We start from the raw sequence: 16242 nt of genomic DNA, 5'->3' as shown, positions 1-16242 counted from the left end.
CCAAGGCGCTCGAATGTTGTAAATATGGTTGGGGGGCCTTTGTTTTCACATGGCTTTATGTTTTAAAAACAGGTGACAAATACACCTACGCGTTGTGGCTAACAAGCCTTCGTCAGGGTGTAACAAACACATGCACACACAAGTTCATTTGAACGGCAGTCAATTAGTCCAATAGCGATCACCTGGTCGCGATATGTAAGGGAGCCTAAAGAGAGAAAGCTCAATGTAACCCACACACCAAAGACACAGCCAATACATTACTCATCAAAACACCATACAGAGAGAGAGAGAGAAAAAAAAAAAAATCAAAATCAAAACTATATAAATTCCACAGTTCAATAATGTCCAACTCAAAATACAAAGTATTATAATTCAACACTTATCACAAAAAGGGTACAAAGTCCAATTCTCCATTTAAACCTGGAAATGTTGTTGCTTTCAACGTATATATCCAAAAGGACTCTCTTTGTAAAAGCCTTTTAACCCTATCTCCTCCTCTTGTCATTCTAGGAACATGTTCTATACCAATAATCTTTAATGTGCTCGGACTACCATGATTTGCATTTTTATAATGTTGAGCCATTGGGTAAAGCGGATTACAAACTCTAATTGCATTTTTATGTTCCGATAATCTGATCTTTAATTTCCTCTTAGTCATCCCTATGTAGAAGCAACCACACGGGCATTCCAACCTATACACCACAAACGAGGTATTGCAATTAATAAATGATCTTATTTTAAATTCAACTCCTAAGGTTACATCTTTAAACATATTCGTCTTCAACATATTATCACAATGATTGCAGTTGCCACATTTGTAATTTCCTGCACTTTGACGTAACCAGGTGTATGGTCTCTTAGATGGAAGGTGACTTCTCACTAATTTGTCCTTTATTGTAGGTGCCCTTCGGAACACAACGGAAGGAGACTCAGGCATAACTTCCCGAAGATGAGGATCACTCAGCACAATTTCCCAATTACGTTTTATGATGTTCTTAATTCTGTTCGCCTCTGTGCTATATTGTGTCACGAAATAAACAGAATTATCTGAATCATTTAATTTGTGCTTTTTTACTAACAATTCATCTCTACTGATATTACTTGCTCTATTATATGCTTTGTTGATCACACTATTTTTGTACCCTCGTTCCTGAAATCTTTGAGTCATCTCTTGAGCTTTGATGTTAAAATCCACTTCTTTATCACATATTCTTCTCAACCTTTGAAATTGTCCGAAGGGAATGTTATCAGTTATCCATGGCGGATGAAAACTATCTGATCTTAATATAGTATTTCTATCCGTTTCTTTTCTAAAAATAGTGGTATGCAACACTCCATTAAGATCTTTAGAGATTTTTAAATCCAAGAAGTTAATCTCGGTACGTGAAAAGTCAAGACTCAACTTCAAATTTATATTGATGTTATTTAAGTATGAATGGAATGCTATCAGCTCTGTCTCCGAACCAGTCCAAATCATGATAATGTCATCTATATATCTTCCCCACCACCTCACATACTTTAAATATGGATTTGAATCTGAAAAAACAAATTTCTTTTCCCATAGTCCCAAATACAAATTAGCATAGTTTGGTGCGAAACATGCACCCATAGCTGTACCTTTAATTTGTTTATAGAAATTCTCTTGGAAAAGAAAAAAGTTGTTATTTAATGTCCATTCTGCTAGTTGTACAATAAAATATGCAGGTGGCATTTCGGTAGGTAATCTCATATTCAAGTAGTAAGCTATTGCTTCCAGCCCATCTTTATGATCTATATTTGTATATAGCGATTCCACATCCATAGTCACCAATAACGATGTTTCATTAGTTTTCATTTCCTTAATAATATTCAATACATGGGTTGTGTCTTGAATAAATGAAGGTAGTTCACTAACCAATGGTTTAATAAAAAAATCAACATATTTTGAAGCCGGCTCTGTAATAGACTCATTACCACTAATTATAGGTCTACCTGGTGGGTTTTTTAGATTCTTGTGTATTTTAGGAAGCATATAAAAAGTAGGGATTCTAGGATCTTTACAAAACAGGAAATCATATTCATTATTTGAGATCCAACCCTCATCTTTAGCATGTGATAAAATATCTTTCAATTCATTTTTAATACTTTCTACTGGATTCAATTTCAGGCGTTGGTAGTACTCACAATTCTGTAATTGTCGCAAAGCTTCTTCTACGTACTGATCTCTGCCCCATACCACCACTGCACCTCCCTTGTCCGCTCTTTTTATTACAAGATCATCGTTTTTAGAAATCCAGTCCAAAGCTTCTACTTCATCTTTAGGAAGATTGTATTGTTTTCTTCTTTTTGAAACGAAGATCTTATCAATGTCATACGTTACTTTTTTGTAGAATGAATTCAACGTTGGATTAGATACACTTGGCATAAATGTTGACTTAGGTTTAAAGGTTGACATCTTCTTATCGTAGGTGCGGGAAGCTGTTTCAGATGTATAGTACCAAGCTTTTAATTGAAGACTTCGATGAAACTTGAATAAGTCCACTTTAGTCTGGAATTCTTTAGGTGTATTTATAGGGGCATAGGTCAGGCCTTTTGATAAAACTGAAATGCAACTTGTCGGTAGAGTGACGTTTGAAATATTAATCACTTCATTTCCCTTGTTCGGCTCCTCGTGTATCTGCCTTGAGTCGGGAATCTTGGTCGGTCTACTTCTTCCTCGTCTCGTTTTCCGCTTTCTTGTCTTTTGTATCTCTGATTCATTCTGGACCTGTTTTCTAAAAAATCTCTTCTCGGTGAAGTGTCCGTTGCTGAAACATCTTCGTCACTAGTCGGTAAGTTAAAAGACACTGATCTTTTTCTATATATCTTCACATCTCTTTGTGACCATGTATATACCTTTTGCTCTTTATAGTCTTTTTCATCTCTTCTAAACTTTGCCAACTTCTCTTGCTTGAGCTTTTTGGATAGTTGTTCTAAATCTTCTTTAAGTTTTTTCTCAAACTGAGGAAGCATTTCATGCCCATCTAGCAACATCTCTTCTTTGATTTTTACAATCTGTTTTTGCATTTCTATCTTCTGTTTTTTTGCTTCTTCAATTAGTAACAGCATAAGGTCCTGGGAGCATTTATTTAATATTGCTTCCCACTTTTGTCTAAATTCTGTTTCTCCATGACCAAACGAAGGGAATTTTTAAATTCTGAGTCCTCTTGGAATCATGTTTTCTCTCCAATAATCAGATAATGTAACAATATGAAGATGTAATCTCAGTTCTTTTTCCGAATGTCTTTTAAATTCTTGACTTGTTTTTTAAAATCCACATGCTGCAGTCCATGGTCTTCACTCAATAGTGTGTCTGTAACAATAATCTTCTCACCTTGTTCTTTAGAGTAGGAAAAGTGACTCGTCGTCATCTTGCTGGTGAAGAATTATATCAATCCCCAAAAAACTTACTTGACGGAGCAACTTCTGCACAAAACGATCCCTTATCGTCCTTATTTCATCAAAGCAAAGAAATGCAAAAGAAGTGCTACATGGGGTGTAAAATGCTCTTCTCGGTGCTCTTTGGATGTAAGGGATAATGCTAATCAGTTTATAAGAAAAATCCAAGGCACTCGAATGTTGTAAATATAGTTAAAAAGCCTTTATTTTCACATGGCTTTATGTTTTAAAAACAGGTGACAAATACACCTACGCGTTGCGGCTAACAAGCCTTCGTCAGGGTGTAACAAACACATGCACACACAAGTTCATTTGAACGGCAGTCAACCAGTCCAACAGCGACCACCTGGTCGCGACATGCAAGGGAGCCCAAAGAGAGAAAGCCCAATGCAACCCACACACCAAAGACACAGCCAATATGGTTGTATGTGTTGTCAGTCCTCTAATAAACACAAAAATAAATAGGCGCTTTTTGATGTTTTTTTTCTAAAGTTTTTATTTAAAAGTGTATAACTCTGGCCCTGAGTGGGAACAAAACCTGCAGACAATTTTGTTTGATTCCAGCAATTGCCAGCTTACAGAGGAAAAGGGAATTTTTTCTCTATCATAATAAATGCAAAAGTTATTTTACTCCAACTGATGGAAGGAATAATACGCTTATGGTGTAAAATTTCTGCCAAAAAACATTTGAAGTGCTCCCATAACCACATACAGTGGAATAAATGCAATTGCTTTATATCATTTTGCAGAAAACCCTTTGAAGTTACATAAAAAGCTGCTGTTTGTGACAAATAGTGTTATTTATGTTGTTTTTCATATGATGAAACACCAAATTTTCTTTTTTTATGTTGTAAATACTGTCTCTGATAGTGTATAACTCTGGTTCTTTGTGCTCTAGCAGACTGCAGACAGTTCTGGTTGTTACCAGCGGCAGACAGTAAACACCCAAAAAAAGAATGAACTCTTTAGCATGTCGCATTCAAAAGTTATTCTCATTTTACTGAAGTGTGCGAAAATACATTTTTCATATAAATATTAATTTTTTGTTTTGCACATATAATAAATAGCAAGGGTTTAATTATGCACACAACCAAAGAAAATGCTGTGAATGGACTCATTTTTTAGAGCAGGACCTAAGAGAAAAGTGTCACGGTCCTGTCAGACATCTGTGTTAGATGTAGGTCTGAGTGCATCTGGCAGGACCGTGATAGTATTATGTTCTGTGTGGGGACATGTGGAATCACATTGTGTGTGTGGTTTCCACATGTTCCCGGTGTCTTGTTGCTGTCATGATCTTGCCAGACCTTAGTATAGGTTCAGGTCTGTGTTAGAGAGCAAGATCATGGCAGCATTGTGTTTATGTGGGAATACGTGTGTTTTCACATCATGTATGTGTAACACGTGTTCCCAGTGTCTTGTCACTTTCACCCTACTCCCTTATGTACTCGTGTCTTACGTGATTAATTATGTTCACCTGTTCCCCATTGATGTGGTGTCTTTATAATGCCCTCGTGTTCTCTGTCGTGTGCGCGTGCGTTGTGGATATTGTTATAGACCTGAGTTCATGTGTTTCGTGTTTAAGGTCTGTTCCCGTTGTTCCTGTGTTTTGGTTTGTGTTTTTCCAGAGTCTTTAGTTTCATTATCTGTTTTACCCCCACGTGGGTGTTTCTGTTTGGTATTAATAAAATCATAGTTTATTTTTGTATATCGTCTGCGTTTGGGTTCTCCTTTAGTTTTTCCTTATTCAGTGTTTTCGCACCGTGACAAAAAGATGGTGTATCATTTGTGGCTATCTGTGCTATCTGAGGCAGTCCACACTCACATTTCCCATATGTTTACAAAAGACGATTTTTTACCTCATTATTCATTCGACGATTGTAGGATATGTGATAACAATAGGACAAAAATAATGCTGCAGTTTTATTCCTGAGAGTGAGAGCTTTCATTTGATATAAGACTTGCCGATGTTTGTCATACTTGAAAAATATGAAATATGTGAATATTAAATGATATTCAAAAATATGGGGGGGGGGTGATAGTGTAAATTAAGTGTAACTAACTTTCTTACAGTAAAACATATCTCAAAGTGATGCATATCTGCAGAAAGTAGAGAGTCTAAGCTTTCAAACAGTATCTCATATGTGGTACTGGGTCCATGACAGACCATTAAAAATTAAAGGAATATTTTATATTAAGTCAAAATAAGATAATTCTGGACCCGGTACAGGGTCCACAGAGTAAAACAAGTTAAACTGTTTGAACAAATCAGATAGCTATCCAATCAGAGAAGTGGCCAGGTGTAAAAAAAAGGCTCTATAATGTCTGCTGGAATGTAAATGTGAAATAAATATAGTAAAAATTACATTCTGAAAATGTTACTGTAAATATGCAGTGGTAAGAAAATTAGGAAAATGAAAAAAAAACATGTTCGGTTGTGCGGTATTTAGCCTTCGGCTAAGTGTTTTCATTTAAGTAAAAAGCGTTACAAGGTAACTAGACTCGACTTTAAATTGCATGTTCTTACGCTGTAATATAATGCAATGGTTCTTGCTACAAAAAGCAAGCATGTAATGCAATTATTAGTTGCTTTTGTCAGAAGAAAGGCAGTAGAGGTATGTTGCTTTCAAAATGAATTTCCCCAACATTAATTTTGAGCGCCGTTTTTGGACAGGTCAAGTTAAAGCAGAAAATGTCTGCTATGTTTTGCCATGAAAGAGAAACAGAAAGCAACTATTTTAAACTTAACAAGGGAGAAAAGCACTGATACAAAGAATAGCTCTTCAATCACAAACACACACGCACACAATCCTTTGTCCCTGGTTTGCCAGCTGGTCAGGGTCACACAGGCTCTGAGATCCTCATATCTTGCGATTAGCTTGTGTGCCTGTGAAAAAAGCCTTTGAAGTGACACCAAAGTCAGCCCTGTGTAGCTCTCATCTAGGATCTTTCTTTTAGCACCAGAGTACCGACATTTCAGGCTTCTTCTCTTTGTGTACATTACGCTTTGAATTCTTTTTAAACACTAATTTCAACATCTTCAAGGCTCCGGCAAAGCCTCATAGTTAAAATTCCTCTCTTTGACATCTTCCTTTTAAGCCAAACAACAAACGTTCAAAGGTAGCTCAACACTTCAAATGTAACGGAGAGCATTGTGTGTGCCGTTTTGATGTTCTAGGTTATTGTCCTGTGGCATCTTCTGTTAATTTCTGCATGGTGCTTCAAAATCAAACTTATGCTTCATTTACAAAGGCAGATAACTTTACTATATTAAAAATAATTACCATATCACAATATCGTTTTATAAGGTTTATAAGTTTAAAGGCAGAGTAGGCAGTAGTGATGCGCGAGTCTGCGTTTTTTCCAACCCGCGCGTCCCGCTTTTAGGAAATATTTGGCCCGCCCCAACCCGCCCCGCAACACTGTATCTATTTTTACAACCCGCACCGCCCCGCGACCATTAAAATAGACATACTAGGCATTTGTAATGTACATAAAAAGAGGCTTTATTTCAGCCTAAGAGTGCTTGGAAACAACCATTAGATTACATCGCCCTGTAAACTGGCAACAACATGTGCGAATGAGCCATAGAAACCAGCATGGTCATATTAATATAGAGATAGGATAATGATAAACCAGGGGTGTCCAATACATCGATCGCAAAGGCAATGCCGGTAGATCGCACAAAAGTCAACTGTGTATTCTCATGCTGCTCCATGCCTCCACGGGAAAATTGGCATTATGAGTAATTGTGAAACACTTAAGTCTTTTTGAGTTGCTGTGCCTTTCTTCTCATATGTGTTTTTATAAATCTTATGCCTGCCCGCACTGCTCAGTCGTGTAAACTTCCGAAATGTACAAGCATGCAATCGCATCGCATTCTTGCTTTCATGCACGAGCTGAAGCACCCGAGAGAGCGAACGAGGGAGAGAGAGAGAGAGAGAGGCAGCGTTGTGCTGATATATGCTTCTGATACTATTGTAATTTTCTTTCAAGTTTGTTTCACTAAATCTCCGCTATTTTAAACAGTACTCGACATGTGCTCCAGGATTTTTTTTAACTCCTCAAGAAAATAGAGTAATGGTGACATCCCTAAATCCAATGTAGAGATATATGCAGTATAGTCCACGCATTTAAAGTGTTTTTAGCATGTAGAACATGTCGGCTTTATCATTTTAAAAGTAGATCACCACACAAAAAAGCAGCATTTGTATTATCTATTTACAAATTCCCTACCTTAATTACTCCTGCAGATCGTCTTTCATCTTTTAATTCTCCGTTTGTTGTGTTGTTGTGGCTGGCAGCGGGAGCTACTTGGCGCTTCCGTGACATGACACCAAAGGTTTGGGGATATCAAGTTATGTTGCGCAAGTAACGTTGCGGAAGTTACGTTGCAGAAGTTACGTTGCCACATAGGCCTACGTAATTTAACCTTATCAAAGAACGTAATAAAATGTACAAATATATTCCCAAATATTTAATATATATGCTACAGGGAATTAGACGCAACATATCAGTTTTTTAATTTTGTTTTTAATGACCCGCCCCAACCCGCCCCGCATTAAAGTTACAATTTCTTTGCCCGCCCCAACCCGACCCGCGGGTTACGAGACGACCCGCGCATCATTAGTAGGCAGGTTTAAGTCTAAAAAAAGTCTAAAACACTTTGTTTACAAATTTGTTTAAACTGTCTTTATATACCAATAGACAATGCCCCTACCGCATCATTGACTCGGGGAAAAGCCACGCGATATTTACTCTCGTTTGATTTCTTTGTTTATTCCTTTTTTTGCCTTGTTTGCCTTCGCTTACTGCATATGCAGATACTGTGAGTTCTGAATGCTCTTTCTCTGCCGAAGTTTTGCTCTTCCTAGATTTCGTCCCTCGTGCACTTTCAAATCAATCGGGTGTGCACATGTGTGGGGAGATCCTGTAGCAACAGGGGTGGGAGCCATGGTGGCAAAGAGAGTGACAGTCGCGCAAGCCAATCATTTGTATCGTCCTGAATGGAAATAATTAGCTGTGTTTTAAAGGTCTACAGACACTCGAGTTTTATCCTCTCTTTTCAGAGTACTTACATTTTACTTATGTATTGGTATATAAAGACAGTTTAAACAAATTTGGAAAAAGGTTTTTTAGATAATTCCTGCCTATCCTGCCTTTAAGCTAATAAGAAAATAATTTGCATTTGTCTTCTGTCAATGTATTTGCGTTTGGAGGAATTTGAAAGCATGGTCTCAGTGCTTAACATTGGTATGAAGGTTTCTGAATGGTTGTAAATAATTTGCTGTTGGTTTGCTGTGGTGCTTTCTGGTCCCTAGATATGGAACTTGTCTCACCAGCAATAAATCACATAATCTTACTCGATAGACTAGAAAACTGTGTTGGCATTAGTCTATAATATATATAGTCTAAAAATATATATTTATATTTTCATAAAAAAACTAGTTACACCAACTGACACAGACCGCTTACACCACATTGACATTTTACAATTATCCCCCAAATATTCTGTCAAAATAGATAGAATAGAATAGAATGAAATAAAACCAGAAATTTTAGACTTGGTCCTCAAAAAAGAGAATGTATGCAAGTAATCTGCAAATTTATTTTGAAATTTTAACTGTAACACAACCCAAAACTGCTTTTAACACTCAGAAGCAGAAAAAGGCCTCTTGTGACTATGGCAACAGATCAAGATTAGAGGTTTATGACCACAAAAGAATGTGGGAGATCCACTCTCTTCATCCAATTTTGAGACAGACAAATGGCACTTTTCCATTGCATAGTACCCCACAGTTTGGCTTAGGTCGGGTCGGCTTACTTTTGGGGGATTTACACTGGGTGCAATACGTAGTACCTGATACTTTTTTAGTACCACCTCACCGAGCTGATACCAAAAAGTGATGCGAAAAAGATCCTTGATTGTTCTGAAAGAAACGTCACAACCAGCATCATCGCTATAATGTAAAAGATTAGCTTTACCTTAATGTTAGCTTGAAAATTATCGTGGTATGTGAATGGATAAGGGAATTACACTGGTTCCACCAGTGGTCACTGGTCATGCATCAGCTGGGCATCTCGTTGAAGGACGGTCAGAAGATCAGTGGTGTGATGACCTTCACAGCAGCAGGAACTGGGTCTGTTTGTCTCATTGTCCTCAGGATCGAGGACGAGACAGGGAGAGAGAAACAGAATCCTATTAGCGTAGAGGCCGTTCACATGTAATGCAAGTGTCATACAGTATTGTGGTTTAAAATCCGCTCGGTTCCAAAAGGCTAGCTATTGCAGCATAAGTATATTACCCAGATGAGTTATGTGAATGCTTTGTTCTGGACAAACCAACTATTGCGGGATAAGTACATTTACTGGACATTTTATGTGAATACTTTGTTAAAGAAGAATGTATTAAGTTTAGATTTCAATTGATCGACTGTGTCTGATACGCGGACATTATTTGGTAAATGATTCCAGAGCTTAGGGGCTAGATAAGAAAAGCATCCACCACCTTTAGACACTTTTGATATTCTAGGGATAATTAAGTGGCAAGAATTTTGTGATCGCAGTGTACACGATGGATTGTATGTGATATTTAACTGGTAGCCAGTGTAAAGATGCCAGAATTGGACTTATGTGGTCATACTTTTTAGATCGAGTAAGCACTCTTGCGGCGGCGTTTTGAACCAGCTGTAACTTGTTTACCTGATTTGCGTGACATCCCCCGAGTAACGAGTTACAATAGTCAATTCTAGAGGTCATAAAAGCGTGGATAAGCTTTTCTGCATCACATGGCGTATTTTTGAGATATTTCTAAGATGAAAGAATGCTGTGCGGCAGACGTTGGAGATATGACTATCGAAAGATGGATTGTTGTCGAACATCATGTCTAAGTTCTTAACCGTGGAAGATGGCACCACAGTGCAGCCATCTATGTGCAACTTGTAATCCGACATATTATGTTTGTAGCGATTCGGTTCAATAATAAGTATCTCTGTCTTATTGGAGTTTAGCATAAGAAAGTTATGTGCCATCCAGTCCCTAATATCATTAATGCAGTCTGTTAGCTTAGAAAACTGGTGGGTTTCGCTAGGATGTGACGAGATGTAAAGCTGGGTATCATCCGCATAGCAGTGAAAACTTATGTTATGTTTCCTGATAATGTCTCCTAGAGGTAACATATATAACGAGAATAGGATAGGGCCTAAAACTGAACCCTGTGGTACGCCGTATTTAACGGGGGAGTGATATGACTCTTCCTCATTTACATAAACAAAGTGATATCGATTGGTTAGATACGATCTAAACCAGGCTAACGCCTGACCATTGATGCCAACATAGTTTTCTAGTATATTGAGTAAGATTGTGTGATCTATTGTGTCAAAGGCTGCACTAAGGTCTAGTAATATAAGGACTGAGATTTCACCACGATCGGATGTTAATAGGAGGTCATTTGTAACTCTAAGCAGTGCTTTCTCTGTGCTATGGTGCGGACTGAATCCTGATTGGAACTTTTCATATGTACTATTATTCACTAAGAATGTGAGTAGCTGGCTTGCCACTACTTTTTCTAATATTTTAGAAAGAAAAGGTAGATTTGAGATTGGTCTAAAGTTTTTAAGATCGCCCTGGTCAAGGTGTGTTTTTTTAATGAGCGGTCTAATAACTGCTAGTTTGAAAGCTGTTGGAACGTATCCTAATTCTAGCGATGACTTACTGTTAGTATGACTATTTAGTACGGGGTCTGACACTGCAGGAAATACCTCTTTAAGTAATTTTGTGGGAACAGGGTCTAACATACAGGAGGATTTTTCAGATGATGTTACTCATTTAGAGAGCTCTTCTATTGTAGTAGGTTTAAATGACTCAAGATGTTTGTATGGTAATCTAGTGTTAAATGTACTATTGGGTAGAGTGGTGGCTGCTTGCTAGCTTCTATGTTTTCCCTAATAACCGTAATTTTGTTAGTAAAGAAGTTCATGAAGTCGTTACTATTGTGTTGGAGATTACTATTGGTTTCTGTTTGTTCTTTGTTTCTAGTAAACCTGTTGTCATCTGTGCTTTGCTTTAAGTTCCCAAACTTCCTTTTAGCGATGATAAACATCCACAGGTTGTGAATCAGGAACACCATAACAGTTTTTTCCAGATTTGCAGTTTGTGCTTCTCGTGAATAGTGTTGCTTTCGTCAACAAAATTTTGACTAAATATAGTCGTCTACAAACCTTTTCATGTGACAAAAACAAGACTAGACGCAACAAAAATGCTGGTCATGTGACGATGACTATAATAAAATGTATAATGCAATATTCTTGACGAATAAAAACGAGACTAAACGTGGTTTACTAAATAAAAACTAAGCTAAAACATCTCTTAATTTTTGTTGACCAAAACGAGACGAGACGAAATGTTATAACGTTATTTCGTCTTTTTAGCCATGTCAGCATCTACGCCCCTGGTCAATACAATCTCCTGAACTCCAAACTGAAAGTCAGAATGGGAAAGAAAGGTTATTTAAGCAATTTTGAGCGTGGCATGGTTGTTGGTGCTAGACGGGTCGGTCTGAGTATTTCACAATCTGCACAGTTACTGGGATTTTCACGAACAACCATTTCTAGGGTTTACAAAGAATGGTGTGAAAAGGGAAAAACATCCAGTATAAGGCAGTCCTGTGGGCGAAAATGCCTTGTTGATGCTAGAGGTCAGAGGAGAATGGGCCGACTGATTCAAGCTGGTAGAAGAGCAACTTTGACTGAAATAACCACTCGATTCAACCGAGGTATGCAGCAAAGCATTTGTGAAGCCACAACACGAACAACCTTGAGGCGGATGGGCTACAACAGAAGAAGACCGCACCGAGTACCACTCATCTCCACCTCAAATAGGAAAAAGAGGCTACAATTTGCACGAGCTCACCAAAATTGGACAGTTGAAGACTGGGAAAATGTTGCCTGGTCTCGATTTCTGTTGAGACATTCAGATGGTAGAGTCAGAATTTGGCGTAAACAGAATAAGAGCATGGATCCATCATGCCTTGTTACCACTGTGCCGCCTGGTGGTGTAATGGTGTGGGGGATGTTTTCTTGGCAAACTGTAGGCCCCTTAGTGCCAATTGGGCATTGTTTAAATGCCACGGCCTACCTGAGCATTGTTTCTGACCATGTCCATCCCTTTATGACCATCATGTACCCATCCTCTGATGGCTACTTCCAGCAGGATAATGCACCATGTCACAAAGCTTGAATAATTTCAAATTGGTTTCTTCAACATGACAATGAGTTCACTGTACTAAAATGGCCCCCACAGTCACCAGATCTCAACCCAATAGAGCATCTTTGGGATGTGGTGTAACAGGAGCTTCGTGCCCTGGATGTGCATCCCACAAATCTCTATCAACTGCAAGATGCTATCCTATCAATATGGGCCAACATTTCTAAAGAATGCTTTCAGCACCTTGTTGAATCAATGCCATGTAGAAGGCAGTTCTGAAGGCGAAAGGGGGTCCAACACAGTATTAGTATGGTGTTCCTAATAATTATTTAGGTGAGTGTATAATGTAAATGTCTTAATCAAATATTTCTAATCTTTTCATGGATTATGTTCTTGGTCTTTATGTTATATAAGTATATTAAAGGGGATGATCTCCGAAAGCCAGTGTTGACATTAAAAAATCACCTAAACAAACACTACCCCAATAGAATCTGGACCTACTTTTGTTAGTCTCGCCCCACACATATGCAACCCAGGCAATGATGTCTGTTAGTAAACATGCCTCTTACTGCTGATTGGCTACAAGTGTGTTTTGGTACTCGGCCCCACTCCCTTTTCCAAAGTGTTTTTCAAAAATCATGCCCCCGCCTTTAACCCACACTAGTTTAAATTAATGTTTAATATTACTTACTTTAACCAGATCATATCTAGGCCATGTTTGGTGTTGCATTTTTGATTTCCTGAATGGTAATATGCATTACGTTCTGATAAACTCTTCTTCATTTTAATATTATGAAACTCTAACATTTCCACCTCAATATCCATTCGAATTCCAAATGCAAAACAGCATGTTGGAAGACAAAGACAGTTAACTTTCCCTCTGAAAGTATGACCTCTGATTGGGTCACACACCTCTTTAGGATGTGACATCTACACAGTTTAAAGAGCCCTGCCTAACGCCCATGATATAATCGTGTGTAAGGTCTACGACGTAGGTATTTTTACAGTGCGTCAGTTCTACGCGGACCACAAGCACTGTGATTGGCCGACTAGAACACCTCCTGTCAGGTAAAACAAACTGCGTCATAGGTATTTTCATTTGTAACGATGAGAACAAAGATGGGCCAAGTTGAGGAGTGATTTAACTCAAACTGAAACAAAAGTCACTGGCTATTTATTTCCATCACTGCTGGTCTTCTCAAAACATACACAACAAGCTGCTTCTTCTTCGTCTTCGTTTGTGGGTTTTCTGGCAAAGCTGCTTCTTTTTTGGTGGTTGAGCTGCTTCTGTGGTTACACGCCTGGATACTGCCTTGTAACGGTGGTCCACTGTGGGCCGTATATCCTTGTCCGTTTCAGCAATGAGCTCAGAGGCAAAGATGTATTGGTTCGAACCAACAATATTGCAGCTGTTGCGTATATCAATCGCCAAGGTGGTTTGCGCTTTTGTAACCTGTCGCATCTCGCCAGTCATCTCCTCATCTGGAGTCAGAGAAACCTGAGGTCTCTTCGTGCCATTTGTATCTTGGGGTCGCTCAACACAGCGGCAGACACGCTTTCACTTTTGAGCTAATGTTTGTTTCCGTTAATTGGGATGGTGGAGAATGTTTAAAATATTAATATAATTATTAACTATCACAAGGGATGTCATGCAAATCAAGTTAACAAGCTTTATCTGGCAAGAGTGCTATCTCGATCTAAGAAGTATTGTCACATAAGCCCAATTTTGGCATCTTTACACTGTCTACCGATTAAGTATCGCATATATTTAAAAATATTGTTGATCACCTTTAAAGTCTTAAATGGCCTAGCACAGGGTTCCCCAAATCTTACCCTGGAGGGCCAAATCACTACAGTGTTTATGTCCAACCCTAATTAAACTTACCCACTTTTTTTAGTGATCATGAAGACCTTGATTAGCTTGCTCAGGTGTGTTTGATCAGGGTTGGAGCTAAACTCTACAGTGCTCCGGCCCTCCAGGGTAAGATTTGGGGAACCCTGGCCTAGCGCCTCTGACCTCAAACAGACCCAGTTCCTGCTGCCGTGAAGCTTATCACACCACTGATCTACTTGCCTCCCATCATCATAATGCCCAGCCGATGTCTGCCCAGTAACCACCGGCCGCTTTATTTAACTTTTAATTTAATTATTTTTTATTTCCATAAAATGTTATAATATAGTATTAAATCTAATATATAGTATATTTTCTATAGGATCAGCTATTTCTCTCTCAAGTTTTTTTTCTACCTAGGACTTTTTTACCACTTTGTTTTTTTCCTAGGTGTTTTTTCTACCTGTGACGTAATGGTTAATTATTGGTTGTTAAGTGCTCGGGTCAAGGGCTGCCAGGCAACTGTCCGGGTCACGCTCTATGTGAGAGACATGACACGAGGTGAACTGCTATCTGCCAGAGTTCATAATAAAGCTGATATTTGAGTTCGTAGGAGTGCCATCTTTTTGTATTATGACATGGTGTCAGAAGTTTATGTTTGTCGCGCACTCCTCTAATCTGTGAAAGAAAACGGAAGGAAAATGTTGAAGTTTCACGCTCCTGAATCCTTTGATTTTGCACAGCCAGCAAGTTGGCCGGCATGGAGACAACATTTTGCACAGTTCAGGATTGCAACTAAACTCGACAAGGAAGACGACGCTGTCCAGGTGAACTCATTACTTTATGCTATGGGCAAACAAGCAGAACCTGTATTCAGCACGTTAACATTTTCCGCGAAGGAGGAAAATTATTATTACAATGCAAAACTTAAAAAGTTTGATGAACATTTTGTGCCCAAACGCAACTTGATTCACGACCGTGCATGCTTTCACAGGAGAGACCAGAAAAACGGCAAAAGTGTAGAAGCATTTGTCAGGAGTTTATACGAGCTGGCAGAGTTTTGTGACTTCGGGGCTACTAGAGATGAGCAGATTCGCGATCGCATCGTGATTGGAATAGCGGATAGCAACGTATCTGAAAAGCTGCAGCTAGAGCCAGAATTGACCCTCGAGAAAGCGATACAGATTTCTCGCAAGTCAGAACTCATTAAAATGCAAAGTGCTGATATGAGAAGTGCAAGTGATGTCAATGAAGTGTGACGTAAGTTTAAGCACTCAATACAATTCAACAAACATAAAGGAAGTAATCCAGATACCAAACAAAGAGATGGAAGTAATAATGAGACCTGTTCACGATGTGCACGCATACATGACCGCTGAGTGTGTCCGGCACGAGGCAAACGATGCCGTAAGTGTAACAAAACGGGACATTTTGAAATTGCGTGTAAAACAAAGACTATAAAGGAAGTAACCAGTGACAGACAGGAGGCTGAAGCAAACGAAACATGGTTTCTGGGATCAGTTTCTGATACTGGTAATGAGGATGAGTGGCATGTGAAACTACCTATGAATGGCACAACGGTAAAGTGATACTGGAGCTGATATCACGGTAATGTCTGAGCAAACATTCTTAAACCTACCTCGTCGCCCTCAACTTACCAAAACATCAGCAGACATCAGGAGTCCGGGTGGCAAACTGGACTGCAAAGGGAAATTTGTGTCATGCACGGAAAGAAAAGGTCAAAGCATTAGTTTTTGGATGTATGTTCTTAAAGGCCCATACACCAATAACCT

At 38.7% G+C, this 16242-nt stretch overlaps 1 long non-coding RNA gene across 1 annotated transcript; it reads left to right on the top strand.

Moving 5' to 3' along the window:
- The first annotated feature begins 274 nt into the window (after nucleotides 1–274).
- On the top strand, nucleotides 275–1052 carry LOC129435208 (uncharacterized). The gene is made up of 2 exons (XR_008641183.2): nucleotides 275–710; nucleotides 901–1052. It is a non-coding gene; the product is annotated as an uncharacterized lncRNA (long non-coding RNA).
- The last annotated feature ends 15190 nt before the right edge of the window (nucleotides 1053–16242 follow it).

This window comes from Misgurnus anguillicaudatus, chromosome 19 (assembly GCF_027580225.2).
Source record: "Misgurnus anguillicaudatus chromosome 19, ASM2758022v2, whole genome shotgun sequence".
Lineage (NCBI taxonomy): Eukaryota > Metazoa > Chordata > Actinopteri > Cypriniformes > Cobitidae > Misgurnus > Misgurnus anguillicaudatus.
Note: the sequence above shows the minus strand (reverse complement) of the source record. Positions and strands in the feature narration are given on the sequence as shown.